The 24,934-nt window shown below is 38.6% G+C and overlaps 1 pseudogene; it reads right to left on the bottom strand.

The window, feature by feature from the left end:
• Window positions 1–7,272: 7,272 nt before the first annotated feature.
• LOC138170228 (lupus La protein homolog pseudogene) lies at window positions 7,273–17,804 on the bottom strand (annotated as a pseudogene).
• Window positions 17,805–24,934: the final 7,130 nt, after the last annotated feature.

Raw genomic sequence — 24,934 nt, 5'->3', positions numbered from 1 at the left:
CCTTCCTTCCTTCCTTCCTTCCTTCCTTCCTTCCTTCCATTTCATTAGTATAGGTAACTCCCAGTGTGAAATTTGTATCGAGTCATTTTTTACAGGTATTAGAGGTGGCTGGAGCAGGATCTCAAGCAAGTTCCTGCTTTTACTCCACCACCTTGGCTCCACCACAGTTTAACAATCCTTTTTTTTTTTTTAAAGCAATTGGGGTTAAGCAACTTGCTCAAGGTTACACAGCCAGTTATTTCTGGGTGTGGTGCTAAGTATCAGAGCCTGGATTCCATCCCAGGTCATCCCAACTCTGGGGCCGGTGCTCTTACTCGCTGAGCCACCTGGCCACCCCACAGTTTAGCAATCTTAAGAGAATTGTCTAGGGGCCATTGAGAGATTGTGTCTTGCCCATGTGTCTTGCCCAATGTGTCTTTATCTTCTTGTAAACTTCAGTAAATCAAGTTGTCTTATATTTACTTCTTGGCTTTCACATAAAAAGCAGTATAAATATTTAAGGGATCGTTGAAACACCAAGAGCCCTTAATTATATTTTTTTTCCATTGGTAATATGTGACAATGTTTGGATCTAAAGTATGTGACAGTCCTCATAATATCTAGAGACATACGTGATTTACATGGTAGGTAATAATTATTACATTTTATAGCATTTGATGTTTATATAATGCCCTGTGACATGGGTAGTGCCAATATTATTATCCCCATTTTATAAGTGAAAAAGCTGATATTTAGAGAGATCAAATGACTTGTTCACACTCATAGAGCCATGTTTTACTCAAATATATTTCTTCTGGGCTCAAGATTCTCCAGTGTACTATGTTATATTCACCTAAACCACTGTCATCCCCATTCTTAAATATCATTTTTATACATCAAGATTACCCTGTAAGATAATATATATGTATGTGTATATGTACTCAGACACACATGTAAATGTGTATGTATACACATATAATTTTACTACTCATCTGCTTTGACTTGATAAGAGCTTTAAGGTTGCATCGGTATAGTGAATCTTTTATGATGCTTGGGGGAGTCTGTTTTAACATAACAATCCTAAATTATTATTATTGGGCTTTGAGGAATGAATATGTGGATTCACAGATGTCAACAGGAAAGAGGGCATCTTCTACTAGTCAGAGAATCAGATGACGGTGGATAGTAATGCTGCCATAGGGGCAAGAAATACAGTCAAAAGTCAACCTGACTTGAACCATAGGGGAGCTATGTTTTTCTAGGGTACAAATCTAACTCCTGTCTTAGTATTTAGAATGGGAAAAAAGCCTTTGCAGTTATCTAGGCCAGTGGTATCAAATGCAGAATCTTTGGCCACTAACTCTTACATAATATCCCTGCCACTGCATACTGACTTAGAAAATCACATGTTAACATTTATCCATGTTCTTTTATATTTTTATTTGTTTTGTTAAATATTTCCCAATTACATTTCGATCTGGTTCAGGGGGCACTAGGGAGTATTGTTGGTCTGAAGCAACACAGGTTTTTTGATACCTCTGATCTAGTCTAAATGTTACATTTTTTTTTTTACAGAGGCCTAAAGAATTTAACTTGGCCAAGATTACCCAGCTAATATGTACCACAAACCTAGGTCCTCTGACTCCAGATCCAGTGTACCTTCTACCACAGTACATTGCGACAGAGTTTCCTAAAATTAAATCCCAATCTTGGGATTTCCTAGTCTTGAGAATCCCAAGAAATTCTCAAGTTTCCAGGTTCCCAATGATTATCAAACCTGACAACCCCTTCCCTGATCTTCTAGAAATATTGCTTGGGATTATGAACACCTGGACAAGAAACAAGAGCTCTTAATTGCAAGGTGGTGTTTTCATCATTGCTTCTGATTGAAAGGAAGGGGCCTCAGAGGTCAGTCAAGTGGAAAAAAAAATGGCATCTGAGAACAATCTTTGGATTTCTGTACCATGGCTTAAAATGTAGGAATGATGGACTCTTGGGCATAGGTGAAGTATGCATAATGTCAGTCAATAAGAAAAAAAATATTGCCTTGAGGCCTTTGAACATAGTTAACTAGACTTTAAACTGAGAATAAGACAGAGGGAAGAAAACTATCCACGTATATCTGCCAAACCTGATAATCAATGAGCATTAATTAAGAATCTACTATGTGGTAGGCATTGCATTAGACACTGGAGATACAAAGACATACAGACATATATACACATGTATATGTGATTATTTCAGGTGAACCATTTTTACATATAGTATCTGTGTATATATACACATACATGTATATATGTGTATTATATATACACATGCATGTATATGTGTGTATTATATATACACACACACACACATATATATGCACAGGGTAAAAAATTTTGTATGTAGCCCATATAAAAATAAATGCAAGGTAGTTAAGTACAAACTAGTGAGATATAGAGGGCACTTGTAATTGGGGGAGAACCCTGTAGAAAGTTGTCTTTAAACTTTGTCTTGAAGGAAGTGAGGGTTTCATTGAAGTCACAGGAAGGAGGGCATACATTCTAGTCATAAGAGATGACCAGTTCAAAGACATGGAGGCAGAAAATGAAATACAAGAAGGTCAGTTTGGCTAGAATAGAGAGAGGGAAGTGGAGCAATGGATAATGAAGCCTAAAAGTTAGGTTTGGGCCAGGTTCTGAAGGGCTTTACAGGAAAAACAGAGAAGTTCATATTTTATCCCAGAGGCAAGAGGGAGCCACTAGAATTTATTAAGTAGAGGAGTATACAGTTGCCTCTTTGATGTCTTGAACCAAATGTTCCATAGATATCTTAGACTTAATATGTCCAAAACTGAACTCATTATTTCTCCCCCTCTCCAAATTTTCTCCTCTTCCAAAGTTCTCTGTTACTGTCAGCACCATCACCCTTCCAGGCACCCTAGATGTCAACCCCTCACTCTTTCATTCCTTCTGTATTTAATTTGTTGTCAAGTTCTGTCAATTGTCCCTTTGAAATATCTGGAATACAAGCCCTTCTCTGCCCGCTCTGACTTTGCCACCACCTGCTTAAGGTCTTTGTCACCTCACTCCTCAACCAGTTCCGTTTTTCCGATTCTGCTTGTTCTTCTCATCCCAAGTGTCTTCCCTTCCAGTCCAGGGTTTACTCAGGTACCGAAGTGATTTTATTAAAATTCAGGTCTGACCACAAACCCCCACACTCATTAAACTTCCTATTACTCCTGGAATGAAATATAAAATCTTATTGGACTTTTGATAGCTTATCATAACCTAGCCCCTTCCCACTTTTCTGGTCTTCTCCTATTTCCTTTCCTTTCTCATGTTCTATGATTCGACAACACAGGCTTCTTTGCTCTTCCTCATATGAGACACTACATTACCCACCTCTTAATTTTCACTGACCATTGCACATACCTGGAATGCTTGTCTTTCTCATTTCTGCTTCCTGGCTTCCATTTGTTTCCTTCAAGTCTCAGCTAAAATCCCACCATCTGCAAAAACCTTCTGAGGTCCCCTCCTGCTTGTGTTGTCTCTTCTAGGTTACCTCCTATGTACCTGGTTCTCACATAGTTATTTGTATTTTGACATCATGCACAGTTAGGACGCCCTTCCCCCAATTAGAACATGAGCCTGCAGGATCACAGACTGTTTAGCTTTTGTTCACATCCCCATTGCTTAGTACAGTGCCTGTTGCCTACTAAGACCTTAATAAATGCTTATTGACTGAGTGATTTAGCTTGGTAGCAAACTGAAGGATAGATTCGAGTAGAGAGAGATTTGAGCCAAGGAAACCAATATTAGGAGTCCACAGTTGATGAGGGCTGGAACTAAGGTGATGTCAGAGGAGGAGGAGATGGATATGATAGGTGTTGTAGAGGTAGAAATGCCAAGAGTTAGCCATTGATTATTTGCTTGAGAAAGAAGGGGAGTGAGGCATGGCCAATAATGTCATGAACCTGGGACACTAGAAGAAGGGTGGTTTCCTCAACAGAAACAGGGAAGAATGGTAGAAGGGTAAGTTTAGGGTAGGTGGGAAGATAATGATTTCATTTTGAGACATCCAGTTTGAAATGTCCAGTAGGAAGTTAGTGATATAGGACTTGAACTCAGGAGAAAGACTGGTGTAGGATATATAAATCTGTAAGTCATATGCATAGAGATGCTAATGAAAATAATAGGAATTGATAAAGTCACTGAGAAAGAGAAGAGGTAGGGCCCCAGGACCACAGAGGTGGAGATACCACATAGACTATCCATCTGCCAAGAAGAGAGATGTCAATAATGCCTATAGCCTTGGGGGCCTATGGATAAACTATGCTAATAAGTCTGCTAGAGAACTTAAATCAAATAATCAAATGAATATTCTTGCTGTCCAGACTGACTTTTGCACATTTCCTTCCATAAATTTACCACAAGGGGTCAGTCTAATTTGCTAAGAGCCATCCTTTAGGTCCCTTGACATATCAAGGATAATTCCTGAGCCTGTGGGCTTTCCATTGGTTATGCCCCACTTTCAATGTATGATTAATTCATCCTTTTCAATTTTCAGTTCAATTTGAACATTTTTCAAAATGTTAAAAGAAAAACCCCAACAAAATACCATCTTTGTTGACATAGTTAATGTTGTTTGTCTTTCAAATCCTTTGGTTACAGCTTTTTTAGTAAATTCTGTCATTGATAGTAAAGATATGATCTGAGGCAAGTAGGTGGCATAGTGCATAGAACACTGGGCTTAGAGTCAGGAAGACCTGAATTCAAACTTGACTACAGACATTTACTAGCTGTGTGACTTTGGGCAAGTCACTTAATCTCTTTTGTCTCAGTTTCCTTGTCTATAAAATGAGGATAATAATAGCACCTACCTCTTGGGGTTTCTGAGAGAATCAAATGAAATATTTATAAAGCCTGGAAAATAGTAGGTACTATTATTATTCATATTTATTTTTTTACTTTTTATTTCTTTTTTCATTTTTCAAATGCTTTATTAACTTCTGATTTACATCATTCATTTCTGCCAGATTGTGAGTTACAAATTTTATCCCCATTTTTTCCCCTACCCACCACCCCAAAATAGCAGTCCCACAGGATATCCCCTCCTCCAATCTGCTCTCTCCCATATCCCTTTCGACTTTTCCAGTAGGGCATGGTAGATCCCCACTGCCTGTGTATCTTATTTCCTAATTACTGAGAAGTGTTTCATAAGTTACAATTATTGTTTTTCCATGTAGGAATGTTAATAGTTCAACTTTGACAAGTTCCTTATGATTTCTTTTCCCTATTTACCTTCTCATGCTTCTCTTGCTTCTTGTATCTGAATGTCAAATTTTCTATTCCACTCTGATTTTTTCAGCAAGAATGTTTGAAAGTCCTCTATTCCACTGAATGACCATATTTTCCCTGAAACATAATACTTAGTTTTGCTGGGTAGGTGATTCCTGGTTTTAATCCCAGCTCCTTTGACCTCTGGAATATCATATTCCAAGCCCTTCAATCCCTCAGTGTAGAAGCTGCCAGATCCTGGGTTATCCTGATTGTGTTTCCACAATATTCAAATTGTTTCTTCCTGGCTGCTTATAATATTCTCTCCTTGATCTGGGAATTTTGGAACCTGGCTATAATATTCCTAGGAGTTTTCTTTTTGTGATCTTTTTCAGGAGGTGATTGGTGGATTCTTTCAACCTCTATTTTGCCCTCTGGTTCTAAAACATAAGGGCAGTTTTCTTTGAGAACTTCCTGGAGGATGATTTCTAGGTTCTTACTTTGATCATGGCTTTCAGGTAGCCCAATAATTTTTAAATTATCTCTCCTGGATCTATTTTCCAGGTCAGTGGTTTTTCCCATGAGATATTTCACATTGCCTTCTATTCTTTCATTTGTTTGGATCTGTTAAACAGCATCTTGATTTCTCATAAAGTCATTAGCTTCTTAAGGTCCTCTATGGCCTATAACCAGCTTGTATTTTCCTTTGAAGCTTTTGGTGGAGGAGTTCTGACTTCACTGTCTTCCTCCTGTTCCATGCTTTACTCCTTTTTGTCCCCAAAATAGGAGTCTAATGTCGGAATCTTCTGTCTGCTTTTGATGGGGTGCTTGGGATCTATATTTGTAACATCAATTGGTAATACCAATTTGTAAAACCAGTTTGTAAAATCACACTCCAATCCCCGCCCCTCCCCCCCAGCCTCAGAGCATTAACTCTGCTCCTTCCCCCTACCCGAACTCTGCCTAGCTTCAGAGCATTAACTTTGCTCAGAAACAACTCATGAATTGTTTATCTCAGCTTGGAACAATAACAAGCTATTCTTATGAATCCTTCACAAAAGTATCTATAAACATTCCAGCTTAGGCAACTACTATCTCCCCCTTGTATAGTGTCCCACCGCCCCCATGAATTCTTTGGTACCCTATCTCTAGGTTGACTCCTTGGCTGCCTCAATGAATCCTTCAGGACCCTATCTCTGGGTTAACTCCTTAGCCTATTATCCACACACTGAGTCTCAGTTAGCCTTGGTTACAGACACCAATCTTGTCAAACATGACACTGATGGGTGGCAGACTGGGCACTTCTCAGTCAGCCCTTGACTGCTCACTGACTTAGTGAGGTTTCAAGCCTAAAGCCACACCTTCAGGTGGCCCCCCTTGGGCTTTTCCCCAGTGAATTATGGGCAATATGCCTGTGCAGCTACATTAAAAGTACATGTCCCTTTAAACACTGGTCCCACCTTAACTCCTCTCTAATCCCACCCTTAATCACCTAGTTAGCATAATTGGCTTGGGTTCTACTATGGATTATTTACATAAACCTTAATTCTACCCCTTTAAGGTTGCAGGCCTCCTAAAGGACTCTTGCCAGCTGTACAGCCTAACAATAAACTTGCAGATCCCCTAAGGATCCTTGCCCACTGTAAAGCATACAATAAACTTTTACAACTCTGACTCCAAGTCTGCTTGGGCCTACTGAATTCTTTCAAGACTGAATTGAAGGCTTTCTGGTCTTAGATAAGATCAGAGTTCCTGCTGAACCTATTGTGAGCCATCCCTCATCACTTTGTTTCCTTTGCCTGGTCATGTCGCCCCTCAGTCACTTGACCCCTGGGCTTTTTGCCACAGTAGGATTCTGCCACCAGACAGGGGAGCTTTCGTCCCAAATGCTGGGGTTTTCTCAGCTGCCAGAGGTATTAGATGGGTGACCTCTCTGAGGCCTCCATACACTCTGGAAAGCTGGACACACACCCCAGGACCTCCACCCTAGACTACAATCCAGATCCAAGCAGGTTAAAGCAAGAGCGAGCGATTACCCCTCAGACTGGTCGCTTGGTCTCCCTACACTTTGCAGGCCAGGGGCTGAAGCTGCCACGCTGGTTGGCTGTGCCAGGTGTTTCAGCGGCTTCTCATCCTGGGGGCAAAAGCCATGCACTCCCACTTACTGGGTCCCAAAGTCCAGACTGCACTGACCTCTCACTTTGTCCTTCTCATCTATGTGTTGATAATTCTGGAAACGGCCACAGCTGCTGCTGATCTGGAGTCCCTCCAGCTGGCGGCTTGTCAGACCCGCCCTGGGGCCGAAACCTCTGGCTCAAGGGGGACTGGGCTCGGCTCCCAGAGCGCTGCACTGGCCGATTCCTGCTGGTCTGCTGGGCTGTCCTCAGCAGGAAGTTAGCTTCTCTGTGTCATTTTGTGGGTTCTGCAGTTCCAAAGTTTGTTCAGAGTCCCCTTTATTGCATTGATTGGGGAAGGTGGAAGCCAGAGCTGCTCAGAGGTCATGCTTCTACTCTGCCATCTTGACTCCACCCTCAGTACTTTTTCTTTAATCTTTGAGTCACAGTACTTTGAGTATTTTTATCTTGAGACACAGGCACAAAGTTCCAGTGTCCACTAAAATTTCTTGGCCTCTGGGGGTGGTGGCAGCATTTGCTACACTGAGCACCTCTCTCACCCACCATCTCTCTGGCTCTGATTACCCTACTATTATTATTCTTAGAAGCACTTGCAAAAAGTCTGCTTATTTTCTTTAATACCTTTAAGAATGTCTTCAATATATACATAGATTAGTCTCATAAAAGTTTTATGTAGATGAGAAAGTAATTCAACAAAAGTTGGCTTGAATCTTAACATTAAAAAAAAAAAACACTGGTCCCATAACTTCTTAGTTACAAATAAAGGGAAAAGAGATGGAGATAGTATCAGATATGATATTCTTGGGCTCAAAGATCACTGCAGATGGTGACTACAGCTGCAATATTAAAAGATGCTTGCTTTTTGGAAGGAAAGCTGTGACAAATCTTGATAGCATACTAAAAAGTAGAGACATCACTTTGCTGACAAAGGTTCATAAAAAGCCAAAACTGTGGGTTTTTTTCAGTAGGAATTTATGTCTGTGAATTGGACTGTAAGGAAAGCTAGCTTTGCAGAATCAATACTTTTGAATTATGGTGCTGGAGAAGACTTTTGAGACTTCCTTGGACAGCAAGAAGATCAAATCAGTCAATTCTTAATGAACTTAATCCAGGCCATTCATTGGAAAAGCAAATACTGGTGAACATGAGCTTGGATAGACTTTGGGGGATAGTGTAGAATAGAAGGACCTGGTGTACTATGGTACATGGGAGTCAGGAAGAGCCAGACATGACTGAATGACTGAACAGCAACAACAACAAATTCAACAAGCATGTATTAAGTTCCTACAATGTACCAAACACTGTGTTAGGATTCCGGTTTTGGACTTGGACTCAATAAGACCAAATTTTGAATCCTACCTCAGATCCTGATTGGCCCATTATTCTTTGTTTGTTCCTTGCTCCTCAAAGTGGGTATGTGGGGGAAGGATTAAATGGTATTTCCTCTTCCCTTTGACCTGCTCCCCTCATCTCACTCTCTTCCTTCCTGCTCTCTTCTCCACTGTTTCATACCACAGCTAATTGAGTGTCCATTTTCCCAGGCCAGATCAGGGCAGGTCTTTTTTTTTTTTACCTTTAAATTTTCTTTTTATCAATTAGCAAAAATTTGCCTTCTCTCCCTTCTACTCCAACTCTTCCCCTACCAACTGATAACAAAAGAAAAACAAGACCCCAGATACAAACATATATAGTCAAGCAAAACAAATTGACACATTGACCTTGTCTAAAAAATATGTGTCTCATTTTATGCTGAATCCTTCAGCTCTCATCAGGTAGAAGGTAGCATGTTTCATCATTAGTCCTCTGGAATTATAGATGGGTCATTACACCGATCAGAGATCTTAATTCTTTTTCAAAGTTGGTTATCGTTACCATGTTACTCACATTGTATAAATGGTTCTTGTTCTGGTCACATCATGCTGCAATAGTTCATTATAAGGTTTCCCTTTGGAGCTCTCCCCATCACTATTTCTTTTTTTTTTTTAAAGCAATTGGGGTTAAGTAACTTGCTCAAGGTTATACAGCCAGTTATTTCTGGGTGTGCTGCTGAGTATCTGAGCCCAGATTTGATCCCCAGGTCATCCCGATACTTGGAGCGGGTGCTCTTACTTGCTGAGCCACCTGGCTGCCCCGCCCATCACCATTTCTTATAGCACAATAATATTTCATCACATACATGTGCCATAATTCGTTCATTCCTTCTCAATTTATTGGATTCCCCCCTCAGATTTTCATTCTTTGTTACCTCAAAAAGAGCTATAAATATTCTTGTATGTTGTTAGAGTTTGCTGTGCTTAGGACTATGTCCTCCCTTAATTTACCTCCCTCTAATTCCCTCTTCTCCCTTTTCCATTCTATTTCCTGTTAAATGAAATGTCTTTCTGTACCCAACTGTTTCTGGGTATGAATTTGTATTCTTCCCTTTTATGACCAGTTCAGATGAGAGTGACATTCAAGTGAGAACTGCTCCTCTCTGCCTCCTCCTCATTTGTATAGATGTCTGCTTGTGCACTCTGATTATGTGATAATCATCCTACCTGCCCCAGTATATTCCTCTTCCCCTCCCTTTCCATTCTTCTCTTAAGATGGTCAAGACATAAAGAACCATTCCTAGGCCTTTCTAATTAGATTTCTTTTATAACTACTGATGATAAGGTTCAATTGGGACACACATTATCTCCATATTTGAATGTAGGCAGTTTATTCATGTTTTAGTCCTTCAAGATTGTTTATTTGTATTTAACTTTTAATGCTTCTCTTTACTCCTGTTTTAATTTCAAAGTTTTTACACAGCTCTGGTCTTTTCATCAGGAATGCTTGAAAGTCCTCTATTTCATTAAAGATCCATTTTTTCCCCGTATGATTATACTCAATTTTGCTGGGTAATTTATTCTTGACCATAATCCTTTGCCCTCTGAAATATCATATTATAAGTTTCTGCTCCTTTATGGAGATAGATGGTAAATAGTGTATGATCCCAACTGTGGCTCCTCAGCACCTGAATTCTTTCTTTCTGGATATTTGCAGTATTTTTTCTTTGACATGGAAGCTCTGGATTTGGTTGTAATGTTCCTAAGAGTTTTCTTTTTGGGATTTCTTTCAGAAGGTGAGCAGTGGATTTTATTTTCTCTTTTCTCCCTGTGTCTAAGAGATCTGAACAGTTTTCTTTCAAGATCTCTTGAAATATGATGTCTAAGCTCTTTTCTTTTGGTCAATATAGTCCAATGGTTCTTAAATTTTTTTTTCTCCTTGGTCTGTTTTCCAGGTCAGATGTTTTTGCTGTGAGAAACCTTACCTATTCTTTTATTTGTTCAGTCTTTTGACTTTGTTTTAATACTTCTTGTCTCATGGAATCATTGACTTTGATCCAAATAGTCTAGATTTCAGGGAGTTTGCAAAGCTGTTTATTTCCTTTCTCATTCTGTCTTCCATACCTTCATTTCTTTTCCAATTTTTCCTCTGGCACACTAATTTCATCTATAATAACATTTTAAAATTCTTTCTTTAACACTTGATCCATTTATTCCAGGAATTCCACTTGTTGAAGGTTCACTGCTTGTCTATTTTCCCTCAGTGTGAGATCTAACAAGAAAGTACCTTTCTCCATTATTTTGGGATGTGGATGGCTGGGCTATGTCCTTTAACAAATTCCACTTGAATTCATAAGAGATGCACTGGTTCTTGCTTTCAACCCAGATGAGGTATGCAAGAGGTGTGAGCCACAGCTTTGAAAGGAATAATCCTGTTAATGAGAACCATTTCTTCCCATTCAATTTATATCTCACAGAAAAATTATATAAAGTATATCATTAGAGAGATATATGATCAAATAAAGGACATGAGATGATCATATAGCAAGATAAAGGGATGGACAATGCTCTGTAGCAATCCATGGTGAAGAACTAGAATTCTGATTGGTTCTCTGGTTGGTTCTGGTAGATTTCCTTATGTTCTGGTTGGTCTTCTCCTTCATCAGTGCTTTATGTGACTGCTTTCCTACCTTGCAATTGTAATTATCACTGATATGAATTTTTGTAGATAATAAGTAGAGCTAAGTGATAGACTATGCCTATAGGTAGGATTGAATCTATTGCTTATTACATATTGAAATTATAAGTGCAAACCCTATTTGTGGAGAATCCCTTCCTAAGTCCTTTCCTAAAAAAAAACATTTGAAAAGTAGTATATTATTGTCTGTTGTACTTGTATATTAAAAGTTAACAGTTTTCTTTGAATTGTGATACTCCCTTTGCAAATTTTGCAAGCAGCTTTATTGGATTTTGGCCCCTGTCCCCTCTAAGAAAATGGAAATTTCTTCCTAGGTCATTCTTTAAAAAAAAAAAGCAATTGGGGTTAAGTAACTTGCTCAAAGTTACACAGCCAGTTTGTGTGTGTGTGTGTGTGTGTGTGTGTGTGTGTGTGTGTGTGTGTGTGAAGTATCTGAGGCTGGAACCGATCCCAGGTCTCCTGACTCTGGGGCTGGCGCTCTTACTCACTGTGCCACCTGGCCCCCCCCCCCCCCAAGGTCATTCTTAAGGTAATTGTTAGTAACTGTGTTGGGCAGGCTGTCCATCTATGGTTATTGAATATGTATCATCCTTAGGGAAATTATGAGTACCTATTACATGCCTCCTATCTGGATAACGGTCACTTTTGTCTAAGGCCGCTGAGGGTATTGAATGTGTATCAAAGTCAAGTTGGTCAAAAGACTTATCATGAATTCAAAAAGACTGTCCAAAATCTTATCCATGTGTACCCTGGTCAATCAACCCTCCCTAAACCTTCAAGGCCAGTTTCAGTTGAGAATTTACGAAGCAATGTCTTGAGCAAGGATTTTTCTCCATATAAGTAAAAGTAAATCGCCCTCAAATCATACTCTTTTGAAGATGAACTACTTCCAGAGATCAAGGTTGTTGAAGGTTCATTGCTTGTCTATTTTCCCTCAACAAGAAAGCATCTTTTTCTAACAAGAAAACACCTTTCTCCATTATTTTGGGATATGGATGGCTGGGCTATGTCCTTTAACAAATTCCACTTGAATTGGTAAGAGATGCACTGGTTCTTGCTTTCATTTTTTTTAGTGGTAGAGTAGAAACACTTACCACCTAACCATTGATTTAGAGAGCATTATTACCTGATAGATGTTAGGAAATAAATAGGAAAGATTGAGGTAACTTATGAATTCATCTTCTTGATCTCAGGACACCCCAGGATGTTGGGTGGATCAACAATGGAGGATTTATGGGAGCATGCTGACAAAAATCAACCCAGATGAGGTAGGCAAGAGATGTGAACTACAGCCTTGAAAAGAATACTCCTAGTAATGAGAACCATTAAAATGAGTTTTCATTTATATCTTACCTTTTATATAGAACACATTTTATTTGTTGATAGTTCTAAAAGAGTCATGTTTCACTGGAAGAACCTTTCTTTTGATGTTCAAATTGATGTCTGAAATGCCAACATTTAATATCCCAAACAAAACTATTCATAAAAAAAGAACCATGGAGATTAAGTAAAGATACCTGGACAAGAAAGACAAGTTAAACAAAAATAGTCTCCCCTTCTCTTATAGGTAGACATTGAAGTGGATTTATTTTGATTTTCCTTTTAAAGACACTCCCATTCCCTGCCCCACGATCTGAAACAGCATGAAACTTATTTAAAGTGAGTAAAAAATTTTGTGTCAAGACACTGGTCTCCAGTTCCATTTTCTTCTTTCTATTGCTTTAGTGTAGGTTCTTCTTTTTCATGCCCTTTTAAAGGATCCTCCAGCAACACTATTTTCCTGTTCTTCATCACCATCATATTTTGTTTTCTTTCCCTGGAATTTTTGATTGTCATTCAGTCATTTTTGGACATGTCCATTTTCTCATGACCCCATTTGGAGTTTTCTCGACAAAGATATTGGAGTTGTTTGCTATTTCCTTCTGTGGCTCATTTTAAGGATGAGGAGATTGAGGCAAACAGAGTTAAGTGATTTGCAGCAGAATCATATAGCTAGTAAATGTATGAGGGTAGATTTGAATTCAGGAAGATGTCTTCCTGACTTCAGGCCTGTAGCTCTATTTACTGTGCCATCTGGCTGCCTATGAATTGTATTTTCCTTTACTAGGTGTACCTGGGCAATTTTATCACCTCTTCCTTTTTCTTTAATATTTTGACTTTTTGAATCCACCTTATTTAGGGATTACTGTGGATCCTCAATGATTTTTTTCCCCATAGGTTCTGTCTTTGTCTCTTCTAACAATTCTCATGTTCCATCTTTATTTCTTAATTTTGTTTCCATTATTTACTGCATTAACTTTGTCCAGTGCTTCTTTTGGCCTTTCTTTAAATAGGATTATTCCCTCTTTTGCTGCTCTGATGAAGTCTATACACTTTATTTCTCCATGATTAAAGTGTGTAAAAAGCTTTTCTATAGGTCTGATCATCTAAATCACCAGAAAATTTTAGTAAGCATATGTCTTTTCATGCAGGGATTTCAATTCAGCATCTTTTGCTTTTTGCTTTTGTTTTGCATTTGCTTCAGCTTCTACTTTTATTTGCTTCCTTACTTTCTTTTCTTTTCTTTTTCGTTTCTTTTTTTTGCAAGTTATCTTTCTTAATAAGTATCAGCAGCTCTATATCTTTGTATTTTTGTCCTGGGGTTTCTGTAAGCTTCTTGGCAGACTCAACACCATCAAACACAGCAAATATTGATCCCTTAAATGTTTTATGTAATGTTCTCCTTATTTGAATATTTTGTATTTGACCTTTACCTTCTAACTATTCTTTTATGTCATTAAGTGTTGCATCTGTTGGAAAACCTTTAACATTGATCAATCTTTTTTTTTTTACTTCATTTTTATACTCTTCTGTTAGTTCAGAGAGGGGTTTGCTTAGAGATCTTCTGATTTTAGTTTTGTCCCTAACTTCTGTGAGTTTTGCCTTTGATTTCTTTAGACTACTTCTTATCACATCACAGTCTTTGTCAGTTTGCTTAATCTGTTGAATTTCATCATCTGTTTTGATCTGTTGCTTTAAAAATTTTGTCTTGTGGGAGGTTAAAGTCACCAAAATTACATTCTATTTGTTGGCAAATTTTGGACTCCAGATCAGTCATTTTTTTTTGCACTATCACCCTTCCTAGCAATAGTGGAAACCAAACCCATGTTTGGGAGCACAGAGGCCCTAACTACCTGACCTCTTACTCCCATCCAGAGACTTTGATGTTCACAGACTTAAGGTTTCCACCACCAGTCCTTCAGCTTCTTCTTGGGCCCATAGCTGGAGAGAGAATGGGATCGGGGGGCCCAGGAAGAAGGGAGAGATCCATGGCTGAGGAGAGAAGGGGAGCTGGTCAGGCTTTGCCTGCAAGACCCCCATTTTAGAGTCTTCTTCTCAAGGAGGAGCCAGAAGCTGCAGTACCAGGGGCCTGTTAGTGAGGACCCCTGAGGTTCCAGTCTGGACTTGTGTCGTTAAATAAGCTGAAGTGATTTTAATGAGTTAATTTTTAAATGAACAGAGAGCTGGTGAAAAGCTCTCTTAAGTTTAGAAAATGTATTACTGGAGATATCATTACAGAGTACATATGATGTTCATCAACTTATCAAAATCCAGCCTTCTGAAGTAGATAAATCAGAAGATGGTTATTTACATTATAAAAGTGTTCGTCAGAGATCCTTAAAGTAGGGTTTACATTTAAGTTTTTATTTACAGATCATTTGAGAGAGAGAGAGAGAGCTATTATTAGATAGTATTAGAACTATTATTAGGAGCTATGATCAGTGATAGACCAATCAGAAATTAAGATAAGCATTTTGGAAATGAGTGTAAAAATTGGAAATTAAATAGGATAAATTTAAATATATAGACATATTTTATTGTGTCAGTGGAAAGAAGAGGACAGATGTAAGAGACACTGAAGAGGTAAAAAAAAATAACTTGGTGGATGATTGGCTTGGGGGCAGGGAAGAAGGAAGAGTTAAGAATGACTCCAGGATGATGATCTTGAGAGATAGAGAGAAAGAAAAGAGGACTCTTAAAGGGTGGGCATGTTTAGCACAGCTCTTGATATGTAGTAGGTGCTTAATAAATTCTAGTTGACTGTTGACTGAAATGTTGAGTTTGAGATGCTTCTGGTATAACCAAGAGAAGACAGTCCGGTAGGGTAGTTGATGAAGTGGGCATTCAGGGGCAATTAGGACTAGATACATCAAGATAGGGAAATAATCCAGTTTTGTGGAGTGTAACTGACTCATAATATTCTTAGGTAGCCTCAGGTTAAAATTTTAAAAACATAATACTAGATACATTTTTTTAAACAATAGTCACTACCTCCCAGCCCCATCCTGCTAAGAGGTGTGGTAATCAGGTAATAATGGTGTAACCTGGCAGCTAATTTCTACCTCTAGATGCACACGTTTCAAATGCTAACGAATGGCTTGATTTTCTATATCCTTTCCACAGCATCTGCTACACCACATAATGTAATAAAACATTTCACTGGGGAACATTATATCCATGATGGACTTAATCTCAAATGATAAACTAAACTGCATGGGATCCAAACACCACTAACCTCGAACAGCACAATAACCTATGCTGATGGAGTTGAGGTTTTACTTCTGCTTTTTCAGTGTTATGTAGAGTTACAGATCCACTCCATCTCTTCTTGGTAACATTTCCTGAAATAAGGCAAAATGTAAAGAAATTCCTTCTTCCTTACTGTATGAATTCTGCATGGTGAATAATAAGCAAGAGAATTGTAAAAAGATGACTTTTTTTTGGTGACCTTTATATATGTTTTCAGGAGTAACTTACAGGATTTAATGAGACACTGCCAGGGAGGAATTGCAAAGCTAGGAGTCAAGGAAGCTATAGCAGTACTCAGTCAGGAAATAGTGGGGATTAGAACCAAGGACGAAATTGGAGAAAAAGTAAAGAGGATAGGAGGAGACAGTGATACAGTATTTCATAAACAAAGGAGAAAACAATGCAAATAGATTTAAGTAGGTCTTAATTTTTCTAAAGTGTATTCTTCCTAGGTACCAGTTCATAATATTAGAACTCAATCCTAAGAAACTGAGCAATTGAGCAATGTTTAATAAAAAACATTCTGTGAGCCTGATTATCCTTTAAAAGACTGCCTCTATGGTATTTTGCACACAGAATATTATTTATGGAATTTAGTCAACAATGCAAAAGAAGCAGCTTGGAACATTGGAAAGAGTTTTGAATTTGGAGTAGAAGGACCCAGGTCCAAATTTCTTTCTGCCCCTTACTGTCTCTAGTATGCAACTTTGGACAAATCATTTAATCTCTTTGGTTCTCAATTTGTTCATCTGTAAAATAAGGAAGTTGGACTAGATAACATTTCAGATTCCTTCAGATTCTAAATTCTATGGCTCCTAACCCAAAAAGAAACTCCTCCCTCCCCCACCTGTAAAAGATATTCAGAAAGGAGATAAAAATATTTTGAAAGTCTAGGAGAATATTTTCCATAAAGTCAGAGGCAGAGTTGTAAAGAGGAGAGAGTGCTGGGCTTGGAGTCAGGAAGATCTGGTTTTAGTTCCCTTTTCAGAAACTTTCTAGCTGGGTGACCCTGAGCAAGATTTTAAACCTCTATAAAGTCTCAGTTTCCTCATTAGTAAAAAGGGGGATTTTAAGAACTGTTATCTACCTCAAAGAGTCGTTAGGAGTGTCAAAACACCAAAGCACATTTATCCCCTTCTATAGAAAGGAAGACTCTGGGTAAGTCACTTGTCCTAGGCAAATCACTTAATTCTTTTTGCCTCAGTTCATTTATAAAATAAACTGGAGATGGAAATGGCAAAGTACTCCAATGTCTTTGCCAAGAAAACTCCCTAATGGGGTCATGAAGAGTTGGACAGAACTGCAACAACTCAATGACAACAAAATAGAAAGGAAGCCCTTAAGGACCAGAATTATGTCATTGTTTTTCATCTTTGGGTCCCCAGAAGTTAGACCATTGCACATAGGAGACATGTAAAAATGGCTGTAGTCTTATTGCTTGAACTAAATCGCAATTGCTTTCTCCCAATATTATTGTCAGTTTTACAATTGCAACCATTTTCCTCTTGTGGATTAGAATCAGACCAAGAATAGCAGTTCCCTTAATTTCTTCCTTCACCTTCTGGAGTATATAATTATCAGCAAGACAAGATAACAATTTCTTAGTTACTGTTTTAGCAGAGAAAAAAAAAAACACCCAGCAGATGTCCTTATTGGTGAAATTCCCTCATCACTACTCTATCTTGTGTTTTTCAAGCCTTATCATCTGCTTCTAGAATGCATCATCCATTTTTTCCCTTCTTACCAGGCAATTTGAAATATACTTCCTCTACAATACTGCTTAGGTTTTACCCTCTGTTCTCATTTCGATGTTTTCTACCTTTCTTTCCTTTTCTGGTTCATGGATTTCCATACTGGCATATATCTTCTTGATATGCCATGTTACTTTATCACCACTTCATCTCATCAACTCCTGATTAGAAAGTGAGTAAAATAGACATTTGCATTCCTATATTTCAGTTATGAGTCACACACCATTAAGTCTCAGTGATCCTGGATATAAAATTTACTGCATTACCATCTCCAGTTCACTTTCATTAGGGCCCATACTTTTCATATTTGTATATAGACACCTGAGGCTATAAGTGCCTCCCCTTGTCCTGGATATTATCTCATTTGGATTTCTGGATGTCTTCACTGCTTTTTTTCTCCTAGTGTTAGAACTTTTGCTCTCTAGCTTAGCATTTGCATATGAGCAGTTCCCTCTGCCTCCAACTCCATTTTCAGTTTAAAGTTTATTGGAATAGTTTTGCTAGATTCCCGGAAAATACATTTTTATCTAATTTGTTGTACAATTATCCCTTGGTCAATAATCCAAAATTCTTTTATTTTAACCTATAGCCTAGAAAATCCATATGGTGTTTTAAAACACCATCTTTTTAACCTAGTTCTTAATTTGATATACTATCAGTTGGCAACAGGGATGAAAATGTCAATTATGACCCCTTGACATATATATTTTTAAGCAATTGGGGTTAAATAACTTGCTCAAGGTTACACAGCCAGTTATTTCTGGGTGTGGTGCTAGTATCTGAGCCTGGATTCGATCCCAGGTCATCCTGACTCTGGGGCCAGTGCTCTTACTCACTGCACCACCTGGCCACCCCTAAGCAATTGGGGTTAAGTAACTTGCTCAAGGTTACATGGCCAGGTGTTTCTGGGTGGGTGCTAAGTTTCTGAGCCTGGTTCGATCCCAGGTCATCCTGACTCTGGGGCCGGTGCTCTTACTCACTGTGCTACCTGGCCGCGCCCCCCGCCCCCCTTGAAATATTTTCAAAGTTTCTTCTAGCAGTATCATCTATCTACTCCACATGAATTCTCAGAATTAGTTAGGTACTGACAAGTTTGACAAAGTTTGGGTGCCTCTAGCCTATTTTGACATCTCCAGGAAAATAAGATACCTCTTAATTCTACTTCTAGGCTACATGGCTGTGTTGGAACCCCCCAGCAGGTAGCCACCAATTTCCAAGCTTTGTCTCTCCTTCCTATGGCCTATACCAAACATTAGCTCTTCTGGAGAGTATCCCCGTGATCATTCTGCAAACTCTGGGAATTTGCTTCCTGATTTCTGCCTTCTATCGAAAGATACTCAAGCCACTTACACAATCTCAGTGGTCTTTTTTTTTTTCATTTTTCAAATGCTTTATTAACTTCTGATTTAAATCATTCATTTCTGCCAGATTTTGAGTTACAAATTTTCTCTCTGTTTTTCCCCTACCCAATGCCCCAAAATAGCAGTCCCACAGGATATCCCCTCCTCCAATCTTCTCTCTCCCATATTTTCTCCTATACCCCTTTCGACTTTTCCAGTAGGGCATGTTGGATCTCTATACCCCAGTGCCTGTATATCTTATTTCCCAATTACATGTAAAATAGTATTAATAATAGTATATATATTTAAACATTTGATTTTAAAACTTTGAATTCCAGATTCATTCCCTTCCTCCATTGTCACCCATCCTTACTGGAAAGATAAACAGTTCAGTATAGGTTGTACATATGTAGCTAATGCAAAACATTAACATATTAGATATATTGTGAAAGACCGACTGTATTTCCCTCTCTCCTGTCACACCTCCCACTTGTTCTATTCTCTACTTTGATCCCATCCCTTTTCAAAAGTGGGTGCTTCCAACTTCCCTTCCATCATCCCCCCTCTCATCCCCTTCCTCCCTACTCTCCTATAGGGTGATATACCCTATTTAGTGTGTATTTCATTTCCTCCCCAAGCCAAATTCAATAAGAATAAGGTTGACCCATTCCCTTATGCCTTCCTATTCTTCCCTTCCATTGTAACCATTTTCCCTTGCCTCTTCTATATGAGATAGTTTACCCCATTCTGTCTCTCCCTGTAGCAACAAGCACCCCAAGCGTCCTCAAGGTTTGCTGCCAACACAGGTTCTTGGATCTGCTTTGATAAAGGAAAGCAACTCAAAATGGGTTAACAAGCTTACTTTAATCAGTCAAATATGTATCGTTTACCTAGTTCAGGGGAAAGAGGTCAACACCCTGAACTTCAGAATATACAGACAGAATTATCAAGACAGAAACAGATCAAGTAGACAGATTTCCAAACTGTCCAACCATTACATCCATACCAAACAACATTTGGGTTTCACAGCCAGGGGGCTCTGAACAACGGCTTCCCAGAGTTTCATCTGATCAAATCACAGAACACTTCTCAAAGTGAGCCCCCAAACAAAGCTACACATCAGGGCTTATATAGACTTCTCCTGGCTCAGAGAATGTAACAACCTTATTGACTCACTGGCCAATCAAGAAGTATCTACTGAAAAACAAGCCTCCCACCCCAGGCTCCAGGTGCACTTTAGCCTAGGGGCAGGGAAGATCTTTAAATTTACATTCCCATTACACTCCCCATCTCCTCTCATTATATTCCTCTCTCACCTCTTAATTTCACCTGTTAAGTATCATCCCTTCCTATTAAATTGGTCCTATGCCCTCTATCTATGTATACCTTTAAACATATATATGCACATTCATATATGTATTCATATGCACATATACCCTTATATATAGAAACACACACATATATATGTGTGTGTATGTATATATATAAACATATATATACACATATAAACATATATATATTTCTATTCCCTTAAACTATTTTCATACTGAGAAGTGTTTCATCAGTTACAATTATTGTTTTTCCATGTAGGAATATTAATAGTTCAACTTTGATAAGTTCCTTATGATTTATTTTCCCTGTTTACCTTCTCATGCTTCTCTTGCTTCTTGTATCTGAATGTCAAATTTCCTATTCCACTCTGGTTTTTTCAGCAAGAATGCTTGAAAATCCTCTATTCCACTGAATGACCATATTTTCCCCTAAAATATGATACTCAGTTTTGCTGAATAGGTGATTCTTGCTTTTAATCCCAGCTCCTTTGCCCTCTGGAATATCATATTCCAAGCCCTTCAATCCCTCAGTGTAGAAGCTGCCAGATATTTGATATCCTGATTGTGTTTCCACAATATTCAAGTTGTTTCTTCCAGGCTATGTGTAATATTCTGTCCTTGATCTGGGAACTCTGGAACCTGGCTATAATATTCCTAGGAGTTTTCTTTTTGGGATCTTTTTCAGGAGGTGATCGGTGGATTCTTTCAACCTCTATTTTGCCCTCTGGTTCTAAAACATCAGGGCAGTTTTCCTTGAGGATTTCTTGGAGGATGAGGTTCTTTCTTTCTAGGTTCTTTCTTTGATCATGGCTTTCAGGTAGTCCAATAATTTTTAAATTATCTCTCCTGAAACTATTTTCTAGGTCAGTGGTTTTTCCCATGAGATATTTCACATTGCCTTCTATTCTTTCATTTGTTTGGATCTGTTTAACAGCATCTTGATTTCTCATAAAGTCATTAGCTCCCATTTGCTCCAATCTAATTCTGAAGCAATGATTCTCCTCATTAAGCTTTTGAGATTCTTTTTCCATCTGGCAAATTCGACTTTTTAAGGCATTCTTCTCCTCATTGCCTTTTTGAGCCTCTTTTGCCATTTGAGTTAGTCTGTTTTTAAGGTGTATTTTCCTCAGTCAGGCTGTTGACTCTCATTTCATAATTTTCTTGTATCATTCTCATTTCTCTTCCCAATTTTTCCTCCACTTCTCTTATCTGCTTCTTAAGGTCCTCTATGGCCTGTAACCAGCTCGTATTTTACTTTGAAGCTTTTGGTGGAGGAGTTCTGACTTCACTGTCTTCTTCCTGTTCCATGCTTTGATCCTTTTTATCCCCAAAATAGGAGTCTAATGTTGGGTTCTTCTGTTTGCTTTGTTTCCTTTGCCTGGTCATGTTGCCACTGAATTACTTGACTTTTGGGGTTTTTGACACAGTAGGACTCTGCTACCAGACAGGGGAGCTTTGTGCCAAACACTGGGGTTTTCTCAGCTGCCAGAGGTATTAGTTGGGTGCCCTTGCTGAAGCCTCCACACACTCTGGCAAGCTGGACAAATACCCCAGGACCTCCACCCTAGGCTGCAATCCAGATCCAAGCAGGTTAAAGAGAGAGCGATTACCCCTCAGACTAGTGCTTGGTCCCCCTACACTCTGCAGGCCAGGAGCTGAAGCTGCCACATGAGGGTGGTTTCACAGCTGTGCAGTGGCTTCCTGCCCCAGGGGTCAAAAGCCAATGTTCTCTTAACTACTGGGTCCCAAAGTCCAGACTGCAATGACCTCTCACTTTGTCCTTCGCATCTATGTGTTGATAATTCTGGAAATGGCCACAGCTGCTGGTGATCTGGAGTCCTTCCATCCCCGGCTGGTCAGGCCCTCCCTGGGGCTAAAACCTCCGGCTCACTTGGGCCTGGGCTCGACTCCCAGAGCGCTGAGCTGGCCAATTCCTTCCAGCCTGCTGGGCTGTCCTCAGCAGGAGGTTAGCTTCTCTGCATCATTTTGTGGGTTCTGCAGCTCCAAAGTTTGTTCAGAGTCCCCTTTTACATGGATTGCAGAAGGTGGAAGCCAGAGCCACATGGAGGTCCTGCTTCTACTCTGCCATCTTGACTCCTGTCTTTTTTTTTTTTCCCTCTCCTCTGTGTCATCTTTTTTTATCTCTACCTTCTACCACAGGATTAAGTATAGACTGCCTCCCTATATTATTTTTCTCTGTTTATCTGTCTCTGTCTCTCTCTGCTTTTTTGAAGGGGGAAGGTAGGGCAATTTGTGTTAAGTGACATGCCCAAGGTTACAGAGCTAGTAAGTGTTAAGTGCCTGCTGCTGCATTTGAACTCAGGTCCTCCTGACTCCAGGGCTTGTGTTTTATTCATTTCACTCCTAGCTGCCCCTTCTGTTTTTATCTTGAAGTATTCTAATATTATTTCTAAGAACTTCATAGTTTCAAATAAACTGGAGAATATATATCCAATTCCCAAACCTTTTAGCCTTTACTTCTAGTAGGGAAATTGGTTATGTACAAAATTAGTTCTTAATCGGTCATGGTCCCACATACCTGGAATGTTCCCCATCCCCTCCTTTGCTTCTCTGGATTCCTCAGCTTAAATCCCACCTTCCTGCCCCAAAAGTTATAAACCACCTATACCATTTGACCCAACAATACCATTACTAGGTCTGATTCCCAAAATGATTAGGGAAAAAAAAAAAGAACCTACATGTTCTTAAATATTTATAGCAGCTCTCTTTATGGTGGCAAAAATTTGGAAACTGAGGGGGTGTCCATCAGTTGGGGAATGACAGAACAAGTTGTGGTATATAATCATAATGAAATACTGCTGCGCTCTAAGTGATGAGCTCAATGATCTTAGAAAAACAATGGATAGACTTGCAAAAAATAATGAAGAGCAAAATAAGCAGAGCCAAGAGAATGTTGTATATAGAAATATTGTTTTAAGGGCAACTTTGAACAATTAAGTCATTTTGACTATTATAAATACCCAAATTAGCTGCAAAGGACATATGAAGGAAGGCATCATTTGCATCCAGAGAAAGAACTGATAAATAGAAATATACTAAGAATGGTTTTGCATATATATTTATGTATGTACATACATACACACATATTTGTGTCTAATGCTAGCCATCTCTAGAGTGGGGGAGGGAAGGAAAAAGGAAAAGTTGCATGATAACTTTATCATATATTTAAAAGGAATAGCAAGTTGTACATAATAGATTTGCAGTTTCATGTACAAAATCATCTCCTCCCCCCCATTCTACTATGTCATGGAAATGCTTGTTTATTTCTTAAGTTTAGAATAAAATAAATAAAATTTTGAAAATAAAAAAAGAAATAAAAGAAAAAAATTAGAATTCGAAAAAGAAAAAAAATCCCACCTTCTATAGGAGATCTTTCCCAGTCTCTCTTTCCCTTACCCTCAGCAGCTTCCCTTCTTATATTACTAGTCCTGTACTCTATATAAATCCTGTGTATATTTAGTCATTTACAAGTCATCTTTCCCACTTAGAATGTGAGCTTCCTGAGGGTAGGAACTGTCTTTTTCCTTTCTCTGTATCCCCAGTGCTTAGCACTTATGCCTGGCACATAGTAAGTCCTTAAATTCTTGTTGGTTGATTGTCATAGATATAGAATGGGAAAACTGCCTATTTGCCATGTAAGGGAGGGAAGGAACTCCTACTCAATGCTTTTAATAATGGACTTTTTGGCCATATTTTCTCTGATCTGATATTTCTTCAGGTACAACTGATTTGTCTTTAGGATATGTGAAATTTACTATTTGATTGATGTAGCTATATAACTTTATAGCCTCAGAAATCCAGGACTCACCTTTTCTGATAGTTTCTATCACTTTTCAGAGTAATAGTCACTCAGTCAACTAGCATTTATTAAGAGCTTACTACGTGTCAAGTATTGTGCTGAACACTAGGAATACAAAACACAAGTTCAAAGAAAGTCAGTGTCTGTCCTCAAGAATGGAGGGAAGACAACACATAAAAGGAAACTGAATTGGAGGGGGAGAGATACAGTGTCCATACTGGATAAAGGGGTGAGGGGATTAGTAGAGGAAATCTGAAGTGCAGCCTAGAGAAAAATGAAACTGTCTGAACAAATACTGTGAATGAAACGGAATAAAACTGAGTTTTATTTTGGTCTAATAAAATGAGATAAATTCCCTTATTAGTCCATTACTGAAATTTTTGAAGGATTATATCTCAAGTGATAGGATATGATAATAATAGTAACTCATAGCAATAAGGGATTTTATAATTTAAAAAGTGATTACTGCACAACAGTCCTGTAAAATAACTAATATAAGTATTATTACCCTCATTTTACAGATGAAGAAACTGATGATAAAACAGATTGACTCTTACATTAACAAGATCACATGACTAATAAATGGCAAGTCAGGACTTGGATGCAGGCCTTCTGCCTCTGAATCCTGGGCTCTTTCCAATAGGCCATATTGCTTATCCAATATTTATTCATTCAACAAATATTTACTGAATGTCAAGTTTAGAGAAAGTGCGTTGTAATGGCCTATGGGAAATACAAAG

Source organism: Petaurus breviceps, unplaced genomic scaffold (genome assembly GCF_028583685.1).
Source record: "Petaurus breviceps papuanus isolate PSGF00001 unplaced genomic scaffold, PetGlider_PUasm1.0 38, whole genome shotgun sequence".
NCBI classification, from domain to species: Eukaryota; Metazoa; Chordata; class Mammalia; order Diprotodontia; family Petauridae; genus Petaurus; species Petaurus breviceps.
This window is presented reverse-complemented; position numbering and strand designations above follow the sequence as displayed.